Source organism: Cyprinodon tularosa, unplaced genomic scaffold, assembly GCF_016077235.1.
Source record: "Cyprinodon tularosa strain WSP-4 unplaced genomic scaffold, ASM1607723v1 ctg120, whole genome shotgun sequence".
Taxonomy (NCBI): Eukaryota; Metazoa; Chordata; class Actinopteri; order Cyprinodontiformes; family Cyprinodontidae; genus Cyprinodon; species Cyprinodon tularosa.
In genome coordinates this window covers 1,474,591-1,483,074 of record NW_024038004.1, presented here as the reverse complement: position 1 = coordinate 1,483,074, position 8,484 = coordinate 1,474,591, and the positions used below count along the sequence as shown (strand labels likewise).

Genomic DNA, 8,484 nt, shown 5'->3' with positions numbered 1-8,484 from the left:
ATAAGGCAAAGTATTGTGGATCTGTTCAGAAACACATCACTAAGATATCCTTTTATTTTTTATTTATTGTTTAAGCATGATTTAACATTGCAGGGATATGGTATATGCAGAAAACTAATATTTTACGAGAATGCAGTTTGGCACTCTGGTCTCATTTCTTATTCATGCAGTGACAAAACCAATCTGTGCTAAAAAGTCAGAAAATAAATCAGCAAAACACCACTAGTTGGAACTGTTAACGGTTTGCCTTTGACAGCATAATTATATAGTCAATTAAATAATTATTAAACCATGCTTTATTGTTTTGCCATGTTCATTGTATACTTAAGGTAAGAGACCTTTAAGGAAAAAAAAGGAAACTGGCACTAACTTTCAGTTAAAAACTAGTGATCCTGCAGAAACGCTAAAGATAAAAGGTTTCAGAACTTTCATTAAAAATCTGACTTCCAATCCAGTTAATGTGCATCTTTTTGAATGAATTTTTGATGAATTTGTTTTTTTCACAAGTAAAAAAAGACATCAATGAATTTTCTGCTCCAATGTATTTTAGAATTTACACTTTGGGTTGGATGAGAGGATTAAAGCCATCCTTGACTATGATCCAGCTCAGATGTTGTTTTCTTTCAATAAAACACAAGCAGCGTAATAAAAGAAGCTGCGTATTTACAAGCCTACAATATGCAGAAGGACAAATTAGAAAAAAATGAAAAACAAAAAATCGGAGAACATGCAAGTTTTTGTTTCAACTTTGAGCAGACGTCTGGAAATATTATGTATGTACTTAGAGCTGTGCAACAACCCAAGCCTGTAATGGATTCTAACTGCCATCCAAAGCATTGTATTTATTTTTCCTTTTATTAAATAATTTCCTTTTCACAATCGGCTATTTTGTACATTATTGAAGTAAGGAACCATTGAACTAATCCCTCTGCTGTGTAGGAGCGTAGCGATTGCCTCCTTGTACATTTTTTAGACTAAATTCAGTGGACAATAGGGTTGTTTGTTCATCAGAAACACAGATCAGATTCTTTCCATGGCACCCCCCTAAAGTAACAGACTTTAACTTAGAGTTGATGAATAGGAGACATTGTTATCCATTAGCACTGATGGAGTCCACATGAGCTCATGGGTTTGTTTGTTTTTTATTTATTTTATGCAACATAGGAACATCTGCAACATCCAAGTTAACAGATGGGAGTAGTTTAAATAAAAACTGACTCATTCCTTATGGATGATAGCATGTTTTTCTCTTTCTCACCAGCAGAGGTCAGTCTACTACAGCATCACACTGGAACAAAGGGCCACATTGACCATCTGTTCAGTCTGCATTGCCTCATCATGTCTGCTGAATGAGCCATTTTAACAGATGTCTATTAACCTAAATGTCATTTTTATTCATCAGTGATGTATGGACATGTAAAATGGGAATTTAAAAGAGTAAAGGTTCATAAGAATACATTCTTCTACAGTGTGAAAGATCAGATTCCTTTTTCCATCAACTTTCTGCTTCTTCTTCATGTGCCTCACCTCCTCGGTCATCCTCCACATCAGCAACAGCTGAGCCAACTCCTTATCTGACTCTTCTGCTTTGCGTCGGTCTCAACTGTTTACTCTGCAATTAAAACACAGCCTATAAAAGGCAACCGGTTGGCTGCCAGATCCTAACGGGTGGAGATTCAGAGCAGCAGGGAGAGAGGTTATAAATCGCTTTGATGCAAACCTGGGGTCTGAAGGCCCAGATTCCTTTGCTGGAGGACTGGAGGAGTGAGTTCACCAGGAAACTGGGCCAGAAACTCTGATGATTCATGGGATGTGACTGCTGCTCACTTGGAGAGCATGTGGAAGAATGTGTATTGTGCTGCTGCTTTGGGGAGCAGGGTTACATTTTTTCTAGCGTCTTAACCCAGACGTGTGATTTGTGTAATCACTCACTGTTATATAAATTGTTATCTTTCATCTACAGCTGTGAAACCAGGAGCAGCAGCAGCTAGACTATATTATCGCCTGTTTCTTGTGTCCAGACAAACTCTTAACGTCATTATTCCCAAGAAACTACTTATATCCAAGGTATACCAATATAAATATAATTTCTATAAAAACAATTGAAATTAGAAAGAACCACAAACATCCTTGTATTTTATGTTTGTGAGATAAACATTTTCAGGATTTGTTTTTTTTTTAAGTCAAAATCAAAAGGAAAATGAGGAACACCATCACATCTGAAAAACACAGTGGTGGCAAAGTCATGCTGTGGGGAGGGTTCTTCTTTAGAAGCAAGCTGACCGGAGCTAAATGTATGCACTCCTTAATAACAAAAAAAAAGTAAATCAAAAAACAAAACATAAAGTCAGAGCTACACTCCAATGGTTAGGATGTATTAGAATGGTCTAAGTCAAAGTCTAAATCTTAATTTACTTAGAATCTGTGCCAGACTTTTCCAGTTTTTATTTATACTTGTATGATTATAGACTCTAAATAAAAAATATATACAATTAGGCAATAATATCACAGAGATATGCTCTGCAGGAATGGTCTATGCTGATTCTCCCAAAAAAGGTTCCTGTTTGTAACTACACCATGGCAGTTTTATGCTCAATTCAGGATGTCAGGAATCATGCTGAGATATGGGAGAGAATGGAGTGATCGATTTAAAAGATAAAGGGGTTTTGAAATGAACTCATCTGTCATTCATTGAGGTCGTTTAAATCTGGAGAACTAGTAGTCCCTGGCATCTGATGCAAGGCTCAGCAGCACTGTTGCCATATAAGGGTTGCTGGAAATCTTCCCTGTCTCCAGTAACCTTGCAAGCTGCTGAATATTCTGGAGGCTTTCCACAAAGTTAAATCTGATCCAAAATATTTGGTATAATTTCTCTTTATCTGTTTGTTTAAGTTTCAGCAAACTTCTTCACCTTTAATTTACCTCCTGTCAGTGACATAGCTGGTGGATAACATCTAACCAGATGTTCTGTTTATCATTTTCAATTATCTCTATATTTCTGAACACACATGGACGTGCGGTTCTAGACAGGAGCCTACAGGGGTTAATTCCCTGGTCCTGGCCCCTGTTGGGGCCCCTGTACTGAAGACATAGTACAAAAAAAAAATACGAATGATAATGTCTAAAACAGACATAGTTAGTGATAGGACCCTTGAACACATTTAATTTCTTTCTTTACACTTCTGGTTTAATTATCTCAAAATTAAGGTGATGGCTTTAGTCATTTGAGATAGGATCACAGTTTTCATCTGCTAAATGTTATTCTGAACCCAATAAAGAAAAAAGTGTCAGTTTTACATATGTTCTAAGATGACTTGATTAAAAATGGTATTTTTTATATAAAACGGGTGAGAAATATGCAATATTCTGGAATTATAAATGTAGGTCGACCCTGATATTCCAAAAATTATGTTTATTTTAGCTTTTTGTTTATATTCATCGCTTTCTTTTCCTATCTTAAGGGATTTTTAAAAAAATATATCCTTTTATTCCTTTTATCTTGATTTGATTGTGTGAATGTTTTTTTTATCCATATTTTAGCTGTTTTATTTTTTATTTATCTTATGTTTTATATATTTTTTCTGTACGGCACTTCGGTCAGCTGTGGTTGTTCTATAAGTGCTTAATAAATAAAATTGGGTTGGATGGGATTTTCAAGCCAAAAAATACACATTTCCAATTAAAACAGCATAATTTCTTAAAATAAATGACTGGAAATTTCAATTCATGGAAAAACATCTCAGCCCTGACAAGAATCAACAAATCACCAAAAATTTAAATCATGATTACAAAATTTTGTGGAGGCCAAGAAAGTTTTTGACGGGAAATTTGAAACTTAACCCTTTATAGGGCAAGTTACCGTTTTTGATTACTTGCCTTACAAATGGAGCCATTCAGCAAAGATACTGCTTCATGGCTGTACATCTGATTTTGGTATTTGACCAATTATATGAGCCCTATATAAGTCAAGAAAAAAACATTAAAAAGCTAATTGAAAAGTTAAAAAGTAAAGTTATAAAGTTAATAAGCCTCGTTAACAATTATATTTAGGTTTACAAACTAAAAAATGTAAGTGTCAGTATCAGCATTAATGCCTCTAAGGTTATGTTGGACCAAAAAAAATGTTTTTCACTGTGTGAGTGTTTTTCATTAATTTCTTATAGAAGCACTTTTGTTATTTTTCGTAATATATTCAGGAAAGTTGGTGTTTTTTTGTTATTACATTGACATTCATTTTAGCCAACAAAATATCCATATTTTTTTTAATGTTCCAAAGGTAATAAGGTCTTGTCCTGGATTTCAATAACACTATTGGCTTAATTTTTTTTTTTTTTTTAAGTATTTCACTGGGTGCCTTATAAAGGGTTAAGTTAAAATATTAGCATTTAATTTTGTATTCACAGGGATTATCATTGTCCTAATTTTTTTTTATTATTATTTTTTCCTACTTGCTTTGATTCTGTTTTATCTTCCTCTATTTTAATCATGTAAAGCACTTTGTATTGTCTTTGAACTGAATTGTGCTATACAAATAAATCTACCTTGCCTTGCCTAATGTTCTGCTTGGGCTTTTATGTTAGTTGGCCCCAACTGGCTCCCCCCCTCTGTTGGCCCCTGTTTAGAACCGCCCTCTTGTAAGGGAAATTAAAAAATAAATGTAAAAGAAATGGGAAAATGAATGCTTGGTAGTCTTTTGAAGGCTTTATCTGGGACGTTTGTGTGAAGGGGATGGGGTTCAGCAGTGGACTCTTTCCAGTGAGAAAGGAAAAAGTGGGATTGAAGCGGTGACGTTATCCCTGCTGGAAAGAGAGAGGGAGGGGGGAGAGGAGAGAGGGAGGGCTGGACTCCATTAATCCGAAGCCTGCTGCTGCCTGGAAAACTGTTTGGGATACTTCACTTCTTCAGCGACTTCTTCGGGGATTTCTTTCTGTTTTTAGCACCAAGTCCAGAACATATACATGATTTAAAGAAGTGGGACTCATTCTGCGCCGTTTAATCTACTCTTTAGGTATTTTTTTTCCGTCTTTGTGAAGGTGAGTGTCCACATTTAAATGCTCGTCCTCTAAGATCAGCTCGTTCGCCGCTCGGAAATAAGCAAACCTCTTTTTTTAATGATGATTATCGCGAGACTTTCATCCGTTTAATTAAAAGTTGACTTTTGTTTGGGAGGGTTATTTTTTTTCCTCCTCCCCTACTTTTAGTTGAACTTCTTTCTTCAGGGACCGACTGAGTGAGTATATGGTTGCATGGAGCAGCCGGGGAATTGCTGCTGCTGCTGCTGCTTACATAATTAAGCCCTATTTGGGAGGCAGCCGTTACCGTTAGTTTTAACAACAGGTGAGGAGGCGGCGGCGGCGGCACAATGACGTAGATAAAAGCTGCCAAAGGTCTCTGCTGCTCGCGGGAAACGAGGCTTTGTTCCGCCGTGTTTTTATTGCGTTGAAAAGCCAGGCCACCGAGTGACAGATACACGGACGGTGGTAACTTTTTGGCGGGTTCTGTGTTCAACAGGGGAGGTTTTATAAAGAGGAACCAGGAGTTCTGTCAGACCACCATACCCATAGTCAATCCATGTTTATCCCTTTAGTTTTGTACTAAAAAAAAGCAATTTAATTACTTCCTTTTTGGTGTATTTTGAAGCGTGGCGACCTGACCTTAAATATATTTTTTTAATATTTGTTTTTAGTTTGAAGTGTATTTTTTGTACAAAAATAAAGTGAGAAATGGGACTAGCATACATGTATGCAAATATGATGTCTTGCATTGACTATGGGTATGCTGATCTGACAGAACACCTGTTTAGCTTGAAATCTATGCTTGGTAATTGACAAAAAAATTAACCAAATTTATTTTTTTTTCATATAAATGTAGGGGAATCTGTATTTTTTTTTTTCCCAAAGTAAGATTCTATGAAGAGTTTATCTGATTTGATGAAACTTTACATCCTTGCATTATATATATATATATATATATATATATAAAATTTTTTTTTTTTTAATTTATTTATTTTTTTATAGATTTTATGTTTGAAGTATGGCTTAGAAATCTAAATCTAATCAGATTTTTTTTTCTCCAAATTTCAATTGATTGTTTTTTCTTAAGTTTCATGGTTAAAAATGACAAATGAGACACATTACTTTCAAAAACTAGGTTTAATTTCGCTGATCCCCTCTGGGAATCAACCTTTATTTAAAGAACAACGAAATTTTAGCTATGAAAAATGCTTTTAAAACAATCTTTGACAACAACCAAGGAAATTAAAATAAAATAATGATTACAGCCAAGGTCAGCTAGTTTTGCAGTATTAAGTACAGATCTAAGAGCAAATACTTATGAACTGAAGTCGCCCTCAGCTATGGAAGCTCAAGGAATGCATTGTTAATTAACTCCAAAAATGAAATCTTTATGAACTGCATATTTTATTAATTGATGTTATTGATTAATCACCCCATCCTGGTTTTAAGTTACGTTTAATTTTATGTACAGGTTTTATTTTCTGACTAGAAGTCATACTAATGGAGTGATCTAAACTTAAATTTGACAGAAAAGTTAAGGAGCTTTTAACTCATGACCAAATTGATCAGGTTTACTGAGTAAAAGAAATATTAGATCAGCTGTATTAAAACTGACTTTATAAACAACAAGATTTTCTTATCACATTATTAAAGTAGACACATTTATAAGATAAAACACATTTATATATATATTAGTGCTGTCAAAATTATCGCGTTATTAACGCGTTAACGCGAGGCCATTTTAACGGCGATAATTTTTTTAACGTGAGATTAACGCTATGTGGTTTTATGGTACAATTTTTCCAAGTACATCCCGCTGCAGCCTGCGGGAAGGCGGGGCTATTTTCCCCCAGTCTACGCATTTCTCATAGGCTTCTAGAGCGGAGCTCCTCAAGGGAAAAAGACGCTCATACACTGGGTGACGCTAGTGCCTTTTCTTTAAGCCCCACCACCAACAAACAAGTTGAGTGTCTGGTAACTAGTAGCAACCTGAAATACGCTGAGAAAACTGATTACTGAGGTGAAATGGAATCTCGTAGCAGCACTCTTGCCGTCTGTGTACGCAACAGGTCGGTATCGCGTGTGTGTGTGTGTGGGTGGGTGTGTCTGTGTGTGGGTGAGTGGGTGTGTGTGTGTTCTCATTTTTGTTAAGAGGCTGAAAAGTAACTTTCTAGAGCATAGACTACCTTCATCTAGTAATGTCGGTCTATTGATTTTGATGTATTGATTGAAAATTGTTCATTATTACCTTGGTTAATTAACATCTAATGTTAACTCTACTGCATTTTATAGCGGTAGGGTAAAATGCTTGTCTTTGTTCAAAAGACTGTATTAACTGTAAAGACTGTCTTTTACATCAGCCTGTTTTCAGGGCCTTTTTTTTTGCCTACATATTTGTTATTTTTTGCTACATGCCTCCCCATCTTCTTGCCATATGTTTCTATGGCATAAATCAGTGTCTGTGACCTGTTTTTATTTTAAAAAAAGAACATTGGCACAAACCTAGCCTGTATGTATTTTTTGTATGTCATCGAGAGTATTTAAATGATTTTCAATCAGGAAAAAAATGTGCGTTTAAAATGCGATTAATCGCGAGTTAACTCAGGCATTGATGCGATTAATCGCGATTAAAAAATTTAATCGATTGACAGCACTAATATATATACAAAAAATCCCACACCCATCTACCCTGCTTATTGCCAGCATTTCTTTTTCTGTCATGCTGAAAACATTTGCATTATGCCCTCCATTTTTCATCACACCCTTGCCTCCTGAGCACATAAGAGAAAAGTATGCTGCTCCACCATGCAGCATGGCTAAATTGACACTATTTGGGTTTATACAATGTATATAATTACCAACAGACTTGTATAAAATTCATTCAGCATCCTTGTCACCATTAAAGGAGAAGTTCGGTTTTTTACACTTTAAGCCCATTTTCTGTAGTGTCCAGGATGAAATCGAATGATCGACACCAAAAGTTTGACAATTGCTCCTGTCTCTGCTTTTTGGCTCATTTAGAATCACCCCCTGGCTGCTTTAGAATGGCTTTCATAGAGCATGTCCGATAATGTCCTTAAAACAACCTTAAACGTTCTTTTTTTAAAATATGCTACTCACCGTGTCGTCAGCGCTGTTCAATGACGTTCCAAAAAAAGTTTCGTGAAGAAAAAACGTTCCTGTAGTGTTTTATTTAGCATTTTGTAAATCCCATTGAGTTCTGTAGGAATAGTCAATATTCCGCTGCCACCGGAAACGGAAATGGGGCCTGTTTACACAGTTGTAGTCTTTTCGCTTCACTCTGTGTACTCCGACGTCGAGGTGCTAACGTCTCTGTTAAACACTTTAAAAAACTCTGAAAATGGAATACGAAAGGTGGATTCTTGATTCTCGACGTCGGAGTACACAGAGTGAAGCGAAAAGACTACAACTGTGTAAACAGGCCCCATTTCCGTTTCCGGTGGCAGCG

At 35.9% G+C, this 8,484-nt stretch overlaps 1 protein-coding gene across 4 annotated transcripts in view; it reads left to right on the top strand.

Annotated features, from left to right (window-relative positions):
- The first annotated feature begins 4,835 nt into the window (after nucleotides 1–4,835).
- fermt2 (fermitin family member 2) overlaps nucleotides 4,836–8,484 on the top strand; it is a 55,287-nt gene continuing 51,638 nt past the window's right edge. For 3 of the 4 annotated variants that reach the window (XM_038272874.1, XM_038272866.1, XM_038272860.1), the window contains exon 1: nucleotides 4,837–5,033. The gene's annotated coding sequence lies outside the window, so the exon portion shown is untranslated. Of the gene's footprint in view, nucleotides 5,034–8,484 lie in introns of all 4 variants that reach the window. The other variant, XM_038272851.1, reaches the window with a different exon arrangement.